The 16,072-nt window shown below is 32.1% G+C and overlaps 1 protein-coding gene and 1 long non-coding RNA gene across 2 annotated transcripts in view; one reads left to right on the top strand and one right to left on the bottom strand.

The window, feature by feature from the left end:
- LOC132730300 (roundabout homolog 2-like) overlaps positions 1 to 16,072 on the top strand; it is a 186,374-nt gene that overhangs the window by 128,710 nt on the left and 41,592 nt on the right. The gene's annotated exons all lie outside the window — the stretch shown is intronic.
- Positions 7,839 to 9,511, bottom strand: LOC132730305 (uncharacterized). The gene is made up of 3 exons (XR_009625742.1): positions 9,086 to 9,511; positions 8,696 to 8,842; positions 7,839 to 8,430 (listed from the first exon to the last, which is right to left on the bottom strand). It is a non-coding gene; the product is annotated as an uncharacterized LOC132730305 (long non-coding RNA).

The raw sequence follows: 16,072 nt of genomic DNA, 5'->3' as shown, positions 1-16,072 counted from the left end.
TTGCCTTCAATCCCTGACATATTGATGAACTCGCTCTCCATCACTTTTAAAACACTATATGTACACTGGTTCGAACTACAAAACATAAAACTATTAATAGACTATTAAAACAATATTTATTTCCGCTTGGTAACATAAGTCAATGTCAATTCTGGACAGCTTCAAAGTCACATATGGCCATTTCTCTTGATCAACTCTGAAATAAAAAATTAAATGTCATTAAAAATAACATTCAAAAACACTTAATTATACATGTTTAGTAACAAATGAGGAATGCAACAGTTCTTAAACAAAAATTTTTTAAAGACAACATTAAATTTTATTATTTCCCTTGCACTATCATCATATTCAAGAGGAAGTACTCAGTAGGTTAAAAAGAACAATGATAATTATATAAGACTTCCTAATTAATACAGATTTTACTTCTTTGAATAACCTATGTTATAAGGACCATTAGAGTTTAACTAATTAGTTGCAACTAATGCTTCATAAAAAACTGTAAAATACTGCAAAAAAGGTTATATTTTCAAATTTGATTGAATAAAATTATTACAAACCATGAACAACTTTCAGTAATCTTGTGTCTTGATTTTCAGTTTTAGTATGGTACTGTTGCCCTGTATTCTTCAACACTTATAAAGTTTTCCTGAACAGGAGTTGCTGGCTTTTGAGAAGTCATCACTGTACTTACAATACCACACAGCTGTTCCTGGAGTAATATCAACTTAAGTTAGAAAAGTTTAGATATTAGTCTATTTTACATTAATGCATTGATTCTCCTTATCTTCCATTTTCCATTTTTTTATCTTCAAAATTTAAGTTGAGCATACTAATTGAATTTCAGAAGTAAATAAAACAAATAATGATTAATATAGAAATAATTAAATAATTTTGGTAATAATTAGTCAATCTATTATCAAAATGTGTTTGAACAATGTTTTATCACCTATTTTATGAAAATTTTTTGCATGCTGCATAATATATTTTTGATTGTTTAAAATAAATTTTTCTGCATAAATGTATTAAAAGTTATTTTCACCTGAAGCTGTTTACTATGATTTTGCATAACTTCTGTCTCAGGCATTCTTAGCAATAACAAAACCAAACAATTCCAATCTTTGTCACATTTAGATAAAGTTTTCTTTAAAATTCCACAATAATGTACACAACATTCAAAAAAGAAGATGATATCCCAAAAAAGCTAAATACCACTTAGAATCCTTTATGTTTACACTGAATGTCTGAGATTTTCAAATTTTGCAACGGTTTCAGTCTGGGGACATGGTCTAATCATAATGTGACAACAGGACTTATCAAAAAAAAAATCAAACACCCCATCATTGTATTTTTACATTTTTGAAATGTATAACATATCAAATGATAAATAAATGTAGACATTTGAAAAAAATAATAAGTGTTTAAAAAAAAATCAAAGTTTCTAATGGGTCCTTCTAAAAAGATTGTTTAGAACTGTATTATGCTCAGATACCCCTTATAAATACAATGGAACAGTCTGGTCAGTATCCAGAATGCCCCATGAGGTCAGATTAGTCATGCAATTAAGATAGAGGGAAAGGGCAGATGGTAATCATTAGTCTTATCTGATCTGGTGTTATATTCTGCTGTTTGCAGTATTTATTATCCTAATTAAAGAAATATAGACAGCTGTTTTATATTTAAACATCAATTTTGCATATATAATGGGCAAAAAATATAATTTATATGTGTTGTAGTTGTACAATAACTAAGTGGCACCGGAAAGTGTAATCTTAGTATGTCAAATATTAGAGAATGTACTATTTTATATGGCCAAACAATATCTTATTTAAAGTTTAATAGATTCTAAATTATTTAACTGTTGTTACATGCTGTAATGAAATTAAAAAAGGCTATAGATACAAATGGCAGGAAAGATACATGCATTTAGAAACTTAGAAACCAACGAACATTTCCATAAGTTTGATAAAATTTCTAAAATGTATGTAATACTCAATATCATTCACTGTGTAATGCAAAAATTTAAGTAGATTGTATGCATGCATGTATATATTTGATATTTTTAATAACTTAATATTTAAAATTTTAAATACAAAATCAATAAATGATTATATTTCTTTAAAATGTCTATTTATATCTTCTGGAAAGGATTAAATAATTTTTTTCCTTTCTAGCACATCATAATGACAATAAATGTAAATATTTCAGTTGAATTATCATTAAGTGATTGAAAAAAAAAAGAGAAAAATTGCCTAAGTCCTTTTGTCCAAGCTGAAAATTTTCTAAGTGTTTCTTTCCAAAGTGAATTCCAAGCTAAAATTTTCTAAGTGTCTGAATGTGTCTCATTTTCCCAGCTTGAAAAAAACTATGGTTTTACTTTCCAAGTATTGTCCAAATGCGATTCCTGGGAATTTTTCAGACAACCATGGAATTAATGTCCAAGGAAAAAGTTAGAAAAAAAAAACCTTTACCTTTGACAATTTGCAACATTGTCCAAGGTTTCCTAGTAAAACTGCCCTTAAAGCTTGGACTTCCATGGTTTTTTCCATGATTTTTCTTGAATACCTTGGAAAATACACAGCCGGGTATTCCCCTCCGATCATTATTTATTCGACCCATGTGCTTAATTAACAGATTTAACAATTCATCTTTCATACAAATAATAAGCATGAAAATTAAGGACGTTATAACATGCAACTTTGACAAGATAGATTATACAACGCTTACTCGTATTTTTTTTTGTGTGCAAAATTGCAGAGCATCTTTATTAAAGTGAACAAACTAGGACAAATGCGGAGATTTGATTTAAAATGTTGTTTAAAGACACAAAATAACATATGCATTTTCGACTTCCATATATTTTTGAAAAGTGCCGTACGGCTAGCCAATACAGTGTGTCCAGGCTAGTCGTACGTGACTCACGTACGGCTAGAACTTTTGGCTAGCCGTACGGGCCCGTACGGCTAGCCACTTCCTAATTTATAAAGGTCAAAATAAAATTATTCTGAAATATTCAAGAATGTGCCCCATTTGGTAGAGACGTAACGGCCGTGACAAGACCAAAAAATTGTAGGCGTATATGCCGGTTTTCCTGTAAAGGCAGACATCTGTGTAATATCAATTTGTAAAATCTGTCGGTTTTGCAGTCTAAGTATGATCGAAATGTCTTGGGTACGAAAGACTCGAGATCTCCAAATTACTTCGAAATTATTTACGAAAGTATTAGTCCTCGGAAACAAATTGGCATCAATAAATAAACTTAATATTATTAGTCATCAAATTCATAACATATTTTGCTTTATAACATACCTTATGAGCTTAACAGGCTGATAATTATGCTCAGGAAGTAGGTCGAAAAATATACCGGAAGTTGTCGGATCATTCATAACCTAATTATCGGCTAATTCAGAAGACGAATAGATTATCTAACATCTCTGGCTAATTCTATTTCAATATCCAACTTTGCAATTATAAACTACAAAATTTATCCGATAAATGAATGTCTTTTTCAAAAAATTCTGGATGATAATACAAAAAAATGTGATGATAAGGCGGATGAGTAAGTTAAATATTTGCAAAGCGTCAAGCACTATGACCCATTTAATTTACTATCCCATTCATAGAATTATGTGACCTTTCAAATTATATCCGCTACGTTTCTAATACCGTAATTCAAGCTCAATTGCACATTATTTTTTCAAAAAATAAATTTTCTTGTCTCCACTTCTGTTCGCAATAAATCGAAGTTTTCAGAAATTCAGAGCACTATTTTTTCACTCGCGGCGGTTATGCGTCCGGTCATGGTCGGTGATCACTATGAATTCAGCTTAGCTTGATATGTTAGAATACAATATAGCATTTAGAGTGGCGATGAAACGTCACAACAGTGGGCGTTACCCTGTATGGTTGGAAATTTCGGGTTTGTAAGTGCACTAGTTGGGACTACGTCCCAACTAAAAACCAGATCAGTTTGATTCATAAAGAAAGAAAATAGTTATTCACATGTTGCATGTACTTGAAAAAATAATTTAAAAGCTCCATTGTGTGAAGCCACATGCTTCCTGTTATTTTCAAGTTATTCCAAATTGCCCCTATCTTGAATGTGTGACAAAAAAAGCAGCGTTATGCATTTTGTAGGGGGGCACTGTTTGTTCTAGCAGTAAGTTTTAATAAAGACAAATTAGATATGTCTACAGGGGTAATTATAATGCATGTTTCAAAGTCATTGGGAGCATGGAAAATGAGTGAAAGCAAACAAGTTAATGTTATAATAAAGTGGACTAGAGTGGCTCACCCTGTTGCAAACCCTAAAGATAAAAAAAGAAAAATTATTTATTTTATTTGTCTTAGTCAGGAGAGGGGAATAAATGATTTCATATGAATTATTTGTAGTTTATCTTTCTGGATTCTTAATTTGTTTATAATGTGCATTAAGTCAAAATTGATATTGTGGGATTTTCCTTAGTGTATAGTATGATTGTGTTAATATTTATTTCAACCAGACATTTTGGCTGAAAAAAATAATAAGATCTAATGCTAGTGTATGAGAAAACTAACTGTATAGTACTGGCAAAAATTTGCCCATAACATAGATGTTGGCCATATGAAATTTTTTGAAAATTTCACTATAAATGAAGAATGGTTTTATCATGAAGTCCATTTGAGATAATTATCTTGGCAAGGGTTAAATCTGATGATAATGATTATGATTGGCATTATGAATTTTTACCAGTACTATTGGGTCATGGTTTTTCTTAGCACAGAGGTATAAAACTACAAAACATTTTTCATTGCTGTTTGCACAATAAGTTTGACAGTCAAAGGTTGACTCAGACTTAAAATATTCTCTGATTTACTAACATTTCATAATAAATCTTAGGTCTGTTTTTAGAATTGGTTCATTTTGAGTCTTAGAGTTAATAGAAAGTTAATTTATTTCACCATCTGCTGTACCCAAGGCATATTGAAACAGGCCTCTAACATTTTTTCAAGTATAAATATAACATTTTTTCAAGTATAAATATTTCCTATATATTACCAACAAAATTGCTAAATATTTAGATTTTTGGACTGGTTTTGCTCTGGTTTACACAATTTGTGTTAATATTAGTGGTGCATGCAGCCAGATTGGAACATTTGGTTTCTTATGGAAAGCAATAGGTTTGCACCTAATCCAAAAGTGTGAAAAGTGCACACAAAAAATAAGATGAAACTTGAAAACAAATTTGATGGGCACTTATGCAGATGGGAAAAGATGATTTTAGCCAATATTATTATAAGAAACATATGGGATGCAGGCTTCTCACTGATATACATTAAATGTAAAGGAAAAGTCTGTATTGTTCTATATATGAGGTGGTACATAATTACCAAGCTGCCATTAGGTGTTTTAATAAAAGCTTGCATGTTGTTATATGTGTTAATATATAACCAGGTTTAATTACAGATCAATACTGTCTGAGACTGCATGCAGTATTTAGATGAAAAGACACAAAAAGCAATATATTCAAACAGTTATGCTATAATGCAATCTTGTTTTGTTATCTTTTCATTATAATTAAAGCTTTCATTAAACAGTTGATGTTTCTCTTACATGATAACAGCAGCTGGTCTTTTGTTCTCTTGTTGCATTCTTAATTTTGTCTACATAGCTAAATGTATGGTGTTTAAAGGTGCTTACCATATGGTTAATTTGATATCAATATTTGTCTATGTTTTACAGTCATTCTTCTATTCTGATGTTAAAGACTGTTGGGATGTTCAGAAAATGGTAATGCTATATTTTCTTGGCATGTCTTGATCAAACATTCTAAAAGTTTGATCGACTGTCACAAGTGTCAAATAATGCTAAGTCAGGGACTCCTGTACCATTTGTCAACATAAACTTACTCGTATGTAAAAACATTGCAGCCAAATGGATGTTTTTAATACCCAAAATTTTCTATTTATTGTCCTAAGGGAAAATGACAATGTGGGAAGAGGGTATTTTTCCATATGGATTATATACCCACTAACAATGATTTATGGTTTATGTTAGTCAGACAATGATGACATATTTTATAGTTCAGGAAAAATTCAGATAAACCATGTGCCTGTATTTGTTGATATTAAATTGTCTGTTAGATGAATTGGTTGTAAAAAACATTTGTGATAATGCTTTTTACCCTGCCATTGTCTGCTGCTGCTGCTGATGTTATGTCAATTGTCATCTTGGCATATTCATACTGTTATAGACAGCACATGTTTGCAATATAAAAATCCATCCATTGTAACTTTTACAAAAAAGAAAAAAAGAAAAAAAAACAAACAACATTATTGCCAAATTTAGATGAAATCATCTCCTAATTATAGCTTTTGACCTTGTTTTCTTCCAAAGACGATTTTTTTTTCATAAGGTTTTTATTAGCACTTAATCTGATTTTAAAAACCACAAGCTCCAAATATTTACAAGATTTTGAGCTAACAATTTTCATTATGTTCTGTAGCAAGGAACACTAAAAGCAATTTGTACATGTATCTAATCCACTTCATTACCTTTGTAGAAGATGGAATTTCCGGAAATTCTTTTGAACAGGGACCATTATTATGTTTTATGCTTCATGCCCCTATGCTTTAGTGATATCAATGCCTTTCATTACATTCAGCCATGCTGCTTGACCTTCTGAGACTCTTCTTTTCAGGAAACCAATTTTAGTCTGTACTTTGGATCACTTTGGTTTTTATCCATCAATGTGAAAGCAATCCAATGTTATGGTGTAATGGGTAAGAAGTTCATTTCTGGAGATTAATGGAGCCACTTCTATAGACCTATTTCTTTCCTATATTGAATGTGCCTTTTTATGGCTGTTCATTTACACGAAGTAATGAGAAACTCAACCCAGCATGACTTAAAGGGAGCACAAATATATCAAAGCCACATGGGTTTTTTTTCTCCCTCAAGATATGCAGTTTTTCAATCAAAATTGCTAATGTAGCATTTCTAGTTATTATATATCAACGAAATGGCCTTCATGATAAACGTATTGATTCTTTGTTGGGCCACATTTAAAAAAGTCTTTGTTTGCTGTCTCCCGACCCTACTTTTTAGAGTTGGGTAGGTAGGTAGGGATTTTTTTTTTTTTTTTTTTTGGAAATACATAAATGTTTTTGGTTTGATTCTGTTTGTTGGAAAAAGCGGTATAATAAAATGCGAATAAAAAATTTTAAAATTGATATATCTTACTTTTTATTTCAGTTTGTATATCTTTCAATTAGTCAACACAAGAAGTATAGTTCTTTTTAATAAAAATACATGTAACAAAAGCAAAATTTCGAACATTTACCCAACATGTGAGAGGATGACTAAAACACACAAATATACTCAAATATATTATGCAAAATAACTACTGAACAACAAAAGGCATCATTATACATCAACAGTTTAAAGTCTGCTTACATTTTTGTGTCGCCTCTACGGAGTAGTGGCGACATATAGGGATCACTTCTCCGTCGTCTGTCTGTCCGTCTGTCCGTCTGTCTGTCTGTCTGTCTGTCCGTCTGTCTGTCCGTCCGTCACAAAACTTGTCCGGACTACTCCTCATAAACTACTGGTGCAATTTCATCCAAACTTTACAGGAATGATCAGTACCAAGTGTAGTTGTGCATATTGTCAGGATTTTCCGGTTCAATGATTTTTGTCAGAGTTATGGCCCTTTAATAATTTTTAATTTTAAAGTTTGTCCGGACTACTTCTCTTATACCACTAATGCAATTTCAATGAAACTTTACAGGATTGATCTGTAGCTCAAGTCCTTGCGCATATTGCACGGGTTTTCCGGTTGAATGATTTTTGGCCGAGTTATGGCCCTTTGATAAAAAGGTTTCTTTTTCTGTGTGTTGCCAGATACACAAAAGCTTGTCCGGACTACTCCTCATAAACTACTGGTGCAATTTTATCCAAACTTTACAGGAATGATCAGTACAAAGTGGTTAGTCTAGTTGTGCACTGTCCGTCTGTCTGTCCGTCTGTCACAAAATTTGTCCCAACATGAAATTGGCCATCATGAGGCGACACATGTGATTACTGATCGCTCTTGTATTTTCACTATAATGAATAGTTAGTAACACAACCAGAAAAGCAACTTCAAACACTATGCAACTTCAGACAAGTAAACAGTTAAGCCACAGTATACCAACAAAATTTAGGTTCACAGTATTCATTTTTTATAGGACATCTATGGGGTATGTCTTTCTTGTGGACATTGATGCATTGCTCATAAACTGGAAGTACAATCCTAAACTTTGTTAACAGTTCTGGATTTCTCTGTGCTTCTGGCTCATCACAATGGGCACAAATATCTGGTCGTCCAATGTTGAAGGCACAGTAAGGGAACTCCACTTGAGATTGGCATGACATCTGCAGTCATACAAACACTCTCCCTTGCAGAGCATCTCCTATGAAAACAGACAGAAGGTCTTCATATAAGCTTACAATACACCAAGTTTATGCAATACAGATTTTGCCAAAAATGCAATTATTTTAACATTTTTAATTATACAAACACCATGGGAAATATGTAAGAAAGAATAAAATCAGGTTTCTACTTTCAGTTGATTTTTTCATTCTTTCAGGTTTCTACTTTCAGTTGATTATGTAAAAGCATTTTGACATCACTATTTCAAGAAAATAAGCACAACAATGTGCAATACCAATACTAACCATCAACTGTAATGACTGAAACACAGCTTTAATCAAATTTCTCAAGGTTGTGTTTTAGAGATCATGTTTCCCTGTCAATTTATTCTCTTGGTTTATCCGCATTCAGTGCCTTGCATTTTGAGCCACTAGAAGACTATTCTTAAAGCCCTGCAATAATGAGAAAATGTGATAAAAGAGTGCTGAAATGGTTCAAGTACTAAGACAGGTGGTACTGAAAACAATAAGATAAGTGCATTTGCTGGTTGAAGAAAATGATTATTAAATAAATACTGGTACTTATAAATGGATGAGTACATACAAGAAACTTTATTTATTTACAAAAACTTTATTTTAAGACGATTACATTGAGCACTCAGTAAGTTTTTAACCCAAACCAGTATTTAAGCATACCGTAAGAACGTCCGATTTTTTCGGATAAAAATCCTCGACGTCATTCGACAGATCGGCCCATGCCCAGACCAATTCATTCTCGTGGAGGTTATTTTTCAACAAAGTTGAATAAACGTAATAATAAATGTTGACGAGATGATAAAATACTCGTCTTCTTGAAGATCTTCTAACTTTCGTTTTGCAAAATTGTAACGGAAGTGTACACAATCGACTTTTACCCGGCGGTACTTGATAGTCGATACACGTGACGAATAATACGCGGGAACCAGAATACTACACGCCGTTATTGAACGGATATCGGTAAAAATATGCGGCACAAAAAAAAAGAAAAAAAAAAAATGGTCGGCGAGAGCAAATAAAATTTTTCGAAGCGCAGCGTTTTTTTAGGGTCGGTCGGGAGACAGCAAACAAAGCTATTTTTAATTTTGGCCTTGGTCTCAATAGTTTGGTGGTGTACTCAATGTAAAATTTGATAACACAGTAATGTTTTTATAATCCAGAGAGGTTATTTTTGGAACAATTTTTTAAAAGTTGCCAAAATCAAATTTGATACAATTATGTAGATCCAGCCAATCAGCACTGCAAAAAGGTCATTGAGTTAAAGACATGTATTTTGTATATACAAAATGTATATAGGCAACATTGTATTACACTAAAAACAATCTATATATCATTTACTTTAGTATTGGGTCTGAATATTCAGTTATGAGAAGCAAATGATTTGAAGATAAGGAAATATTAAATTTGACAAAAAATGTATTTTAAGATTTTAAGCAAACAAAAATAAAAGCTGATATGCATTCCATCAAGCTGCTCTAAGACAGCTGGAATCTCCTATGTTTTGTATGCAATTTTCTATAATTATAAAACATAAATCAAAATAATTTTCACATTTTTTTTTAAAACAATTACAACAATTTAGGGTAAAATAATTTTTCCCAGCACCTTCGTTATACATTTATTAAGAAAATAGAGTCTGATGGAAATAAATTTACGCTTTTAACTTTGTTTAACAATTTCAAAATGGCTTTTTCGACTCGAGGCAATGGTAAATGTGTTTCCTGTTAAGTTTTATAATTAAATGGGAGGAGATTTTAACAATATAAGCAAATACTAGACATCTTTAATAGCTTTTGTAAGGAAAGCTTACAACCTCCGACAGGCAGAAAGTGTGCTTTGTTAAGAAATGGGCGGAGCTTCTGGCCTACTTCGTTGCATATGTTTTGCATGGAATTTTCTTTAGGCAAGGAACTACATTTTATGTATTCGCCATTTTTTCTGTTTTTCATAGCACTTTTATTGAGGACACTAAAAATTATTTATTTATTTATAGGTAGTATAAGAGTAATTCTATGACAGAAAAAATGCATGTTTGTGAAACTAAAATCCTGGTTTTCTGGGTCTGTTTTCATGGTGGTATTCTGGTTGTTCAATAAAAACCTATTTGCAGTAGGAGCAATTTTCTGAACAATTTCAACCATGTAAAACCATTAACATATCTCATCTTGTATATTACCTATGTAGTATCTAGTCTTCATCGGTTACTTGTTTTTCAAATTACAGTAAAACTGCGCGTGTTTTTGTCATTATTGGACTCGGGAACACGTATGTAATGAGTTTGGTGATGTTTCTCTGATTGCCACGGAAACAAAAAAAGAGCATGCATGGTGATGTATTTGTGATCCTGGTAACAGCTGATATCGTTTTCGCATAGAAACTGTGAACAGAGGGTGAAGTCACAGGCAATTTGTTACACAGATTCTCAGCCAAGAGGTGGGGTGTAAGAAACACGCATGACAGCTGACTGTGACTTTTACAAATATTTCAACTGAAATATTGCCTGTGAAAAAATATAATTGCTCATTAGAAAAAATCCCAGCTGAAATTCGATCGGAATAGTAGTCAGAAAGACTGGTATGTTAATGCCATCATTTTTTTCTTTTTTCTCCGTAAATTTTAGTGTTGAAGATAAATGCATTGTCATAAAATTGGGGTGTTTTGAAATTTTGTTACTTCCCCTAAGGTCCCATAAACAGTTTTTTTGTGTTATAATTATGTATAAAGGCTTGTATATATTTTTATGGAAATGTCCTAATGATCATCAAGGAAAAATTGCTTTACCTAAACATGAAAGTTCATTCAATAACAAAGAAATAAATACTATAAAAAGATGGGGAAAAATGTATACTCCAGGAACAAGGAAAGGCGTGCAAAAATATGCAATATAACTTGTAATATGCACATTCCCTGGAAAGTGCAAAAGTTTAACTCTGGGAAATGCACGTGTTAACTAATGATGACTTCACGTCTCCAAATGATTCTCTTCACGCCTTTCAAGTGGCCGTTAATTTCTAATAAATCCCATCATTGTAATAGATTACATCAGTGCCAATAGATGATAATAACTCATTAATGTTATAAAACATTACTGGGCTCTTTGAACACTGCTAACCAGTCGAAAACATTATTTCAGATTTTATATATTCAAGGCGGGACTCTGCCTTTGAGAATAGATGTTTTTCATAGTAATTTCATGACTTGAAATTAGAGATAAATGTGAAACATATGCTATTGTATTTGACTGTTTATTTTGAACGATCATTTATTTTATGACTCAGTAACTGTTCTGACATAACAATGATGCTAAAAGCTTCAGTATGAATATAATTTAATAACAAGCCAAACATTTTGAAAAATAACAGTCCCATAGAGCTCTTATCCAACCAAATGTAACCCTAAAATACAAGGCTAAAATATTTAAGTAGATAATTGTCCATCATGGTTTCAACCAGGTTTCAACTGATTCAACTTGTCTGGTTGCATTGGTAGATTAAGTTGATGCAAGCTAGTTGGCTACCAAATATACTGTCCTAATCTAAACTCATCCTACTGAACTTAAGGTTATAAATCTTGTTTTGTATTGAGATATTCATATTGTTTAATATTCATTTTGTGCTGTTTTCTGGCCAATCAAATACCTGGATCTTAAGCTTTTTCCATTCAAAAACAAACTGTGTGACAATGGCATTACAGCTGGGAGGAGTGTACCCTCTCTCTCACTTCCAAAATTAACTAATTTCTTTTGTTTCACTTTAAGAGTCAGTGCTTTGACCTTTTTGACAAATATGTACTCTCTTTCAATAGGAAAACAAAACATAACATAAGAACAGTTAGAAGGGGTCATGGACTTTTGGGATATTTTGCAATTACACAAAGGCAGTTGATGTTGTTTGGCCCACATGTCTTCATCTTGAGAAACAATTAGAATTGTTATGATAGCTCTGGTGTCTCAGACATACCAGGTTCAAGGTATGCTCTCAATATTAACAATGCTATATGTGCCTGCGGAATGATGCAAAAACAAGTAGCTTACACTCACAGTACTTGGTTCCGTAAATTTTAGTGTTGAAGATAAATGCATTGTCATAAAATTGGGGTGTTTTGAAATTTTGTTACTTCCCCTAAGGTCCCATAAACAGTTTTTTTTGTGTTATAATTATGTATAAAGGTTTGTATATATTTTTATGGAAATGTCCTAATGATCATCAAGGAAAAATTGCTTTACCTAAACATGAAAGTTCATTCAGTAACAAAGAAATAAATACGATGAAAAAATTCAAAACAAATGTATACTCCAGGAACAAGGAAAGGCGTGCGAAAATATGCAATATAACTTGTAATATGCACATTCCCTGGAAAGTGCAAAAGTTTAACTCTGGGAAATGCACGTGTTACATAATGATGACTTCACGTCTCCAAATGATTCTCTTCACGCCTTTCAAGTGGCCGTTAATTTCTAATAAATCCCATCATTGTAATAGATTACATCAGTGCCAATAGATGATAATAACTCATTAATGTTATAAAACATTACTGGGCTCTTTGAACAGCTAACCAGTCGAAAACATTATTTTAGATTTTATATATTCAAGGCGGGACTCTGCCTTTGAGAATAGATGTTTTTCATAGTAATTTCATGACTTGAAATTAGAGATAAATGTGAAACATATGCTATTGTATTTGACTGTTTATTTTGAACGATCATTTATCTTATGACTCAGTTCTGACATAACAATGATGCTAAAAGCTTCAGTATGAATATAATTTAATAACAAGCCAAACATTTTGAAAAATAACAGTCCCATAGAGCTCTTATCCAACCAAATGTAACCCTAAAATACAAGGCTAAAATATTTAAGTAGATTTATCCATGTTTCAATCAGGATAAAGCTGATGTTAAATGTCTTCACTGGTTGCATTGGTAGATTAAGTTGATGCCAGCTAGTTGGCTACCAAATATACTGTCCTAATCTAAACTCATCCTACTGAACTTAAGGTTATAAATCTTGTTTTGTATTGAGATATTCATATTGTTTAATATTCATTTTTGTGCTGTTTTCTGGCCAATCAAATACCTGGATCCTGTGACTTTTCTTAAGCTTTTTCCATTCAAAAACAAACTGTGACAATGGCATTACAGCTGGGAGGAGTGTACCCTCTCTCTCACTTCCAAAGTTAACTAATTTCTTTTGTTTCACTTTAAGAGTCAGTGCTTTGACCTTTTTGACAAATATGTACTCTTTCAATAAGAAAACAAAACATAACATAAGAACAGTTATAAGGGGTCATGGACTTTTGGGATATTTTGCAATTAAACAAAGGCAGTTGATGTTGTTTGGCCCACATGTCTTCATCTTGAGAAACAATTAGAATTGTTATGATAGCTCTGGTGTCTCAGACATACCAGGTTCAAGGTATGCTCTCAATATTAACAATGCTATATGTGCCTGCGGAATGATGCAAAAACAAGTAGCTTACACTCACAGTACTTGGTGAAGAACATAAGTGTTTTGGGGGGGGGGGGGATAAAATACCGTAAAAAATGTAAGGAAAGGCCATAATAGCTGTAATATGTGATGTTATTGGTGATTGCGCACTGCTAAAATGATTTTAATCTTATTTGACTGTATATTAGCAAATACATGCTCACTTTTTTCCTTAATCTTCAAAGTTTTTCTTTTTCTGTTTCTCCGTAAGAAATGTTCTTGATATCTATTGATCTATCAACATAATTTTCACTTTGCCTAAAACCTCAGTCCTTTGAACTTGGATACTTTTAAAATATAACTTCATATAAGATAGTGTCCGTCTGATCATTCAAATATGTTCTAATTGATATCAAGTTGTATGGAGCGTGCATTAGGGATAATAAGGTACCACTATTAATTTAAGGAAGGGGGTACAATAATTATGATATTTTTTCCTAGCACTCAGCCTCACATAAATGATGTCATATGTCAGAATACTAATTTGAAACCTTTACTCAAAACACTTCAGCAGCGGTGGAAATTCCGAGCCAGAATTCCATTCCTATTATAACATTTTTACCAGGAGTTCTTTGTAAGTTTTCCCATTTTGTTAGTTATATGGAGTGGATTTTTCACCCAGGCTTCTGTGATAGATGAATTGTCCATAGTATCATAATGAGGTGGCATATACCATTAATTTTACAATGTTTGCCTGGAAACTATGTTCTAATTAACTGATATTTATTTTTATTTGGAAGTAGTACTCTGTGGTGTGTAACTTATATCAAGTAGATTCATGAGAAAAAATGTTGCTTTTTTTGCTAAAGTCATTGCCTCCATAAATGTTTTCATTTTTTTTGTTTGCCAAAGTAATTGCTGTGATAGTTGCCTGGGACAAGTAGCTAGGTGATATTTAGGCTCATAATCTATTTTTGTATGTGATATGAATGAAAACACTATTTGATTACAAATCCATGGGTTGTGAATTTGATCCCCTGCAATTCCAATTAAAATTATAAGCAAGTGATGTGAATTTAAGAATCAAAGGTCTTGTGTGTAATTGTGCTTTCTACCATGAACATCAAAGAGTGAACAATGAATTTTGTATCTGTTGCCACACATGAGTTGCTCCCAAACATTAGGAGTGAATTGCCCATGATCATGGGTTTCCAGTGAGGCCTATGAAGCTTGCAAAATATGGAAAGTCTGAAGCATGTATTATGGTAAGATCCTTTGCTGATAGATGCTGATTTAGAGTTTTACTCCATTGTTTGATTTATAAATGTTTGTTTTTACAATTGGCCTGTATAATTAATTATGACATAATACTCGTTGTGTATTTTAGCATTCTTAAATTTACATAAATTATAAGTAAGTGCTTTGATTGTGCATTGGAGTAAAATAAAACTATTTGTAAAGATATAGGATTGAACTTTGGTGAATTCAATTGTTTAATAATTAAGTAGTCTTCAACATCTTGTTGTTTTTAGATGAGAAATATGTGATGATGTTTTTCATTAGAGTGCCCAAATCTTCATGAAATTGAAGAAGTCAGGCAAATGATTTAATATTATTTTGGTAGTAGAGAAAACATGAGTATATCTGCAACATTTTTCCATCCATTGATTATATATAAATAGGCCAATAGTAATGATGGGTCAGCATCTATGGAACCACAGAAAGTATGTCTATCTTCTGGGAATTGAGACAAAATATCCTCATAATGCCATACTCCTGAATGTCCAGTATTGTTAGTTTACTTCCAAGATGAGTTTGTAAAGAGCTAAGGCTATAATTGAGTTGGAACTATTTTTTTTAATGGACTTATTTTCTCATCAGAAGCATGGATGCAATCTTTAAGAGTTGATGTAGACAATTTTCTGATGGGGGTAGGTCGTAATTCCCTTTGTTTTGAATAGAATATACATGCATATTTGCAGACCATATAAACAGGAGACCTTTACCACTTGAAAACCTTCAAGTACAATTAAAGTATAATAACATTTCTGATTATATGAGGTTTTTATGTCACATGAAGATGTGTGGGCCAAAGATGTTGATATGTGTATACTTCAGAAGCCTAAAGTTGATATGGTGACCTGTAAATTGATCTTAAATTGTTTTATGGGCTAGAAATTATTCTCACTATTTCATGAGTGAAACAGATGCCTTTTAATAG

This window comes from Ruditapes philippinarum, unplaced genomic scaffold (assembly GCF_026571515.1).
Source record: "Ruditapes philippinarum isolate M1 unplaced genomic scaffold, ASM2657151v2 ctg758_1_1_1_1, whole genome shotgun sequence".
Lineage (NCBI taxonomy): Eukaryota > Metazoa > Mollusca > Bivalvia > Venerida > Veneridae > Ruditapes > Ruditapes philippinarum.
Note: the sequence above shows the minus strand (reverse complement) of the source record. Positions and strands in the feature narration are given on the sequence as shown.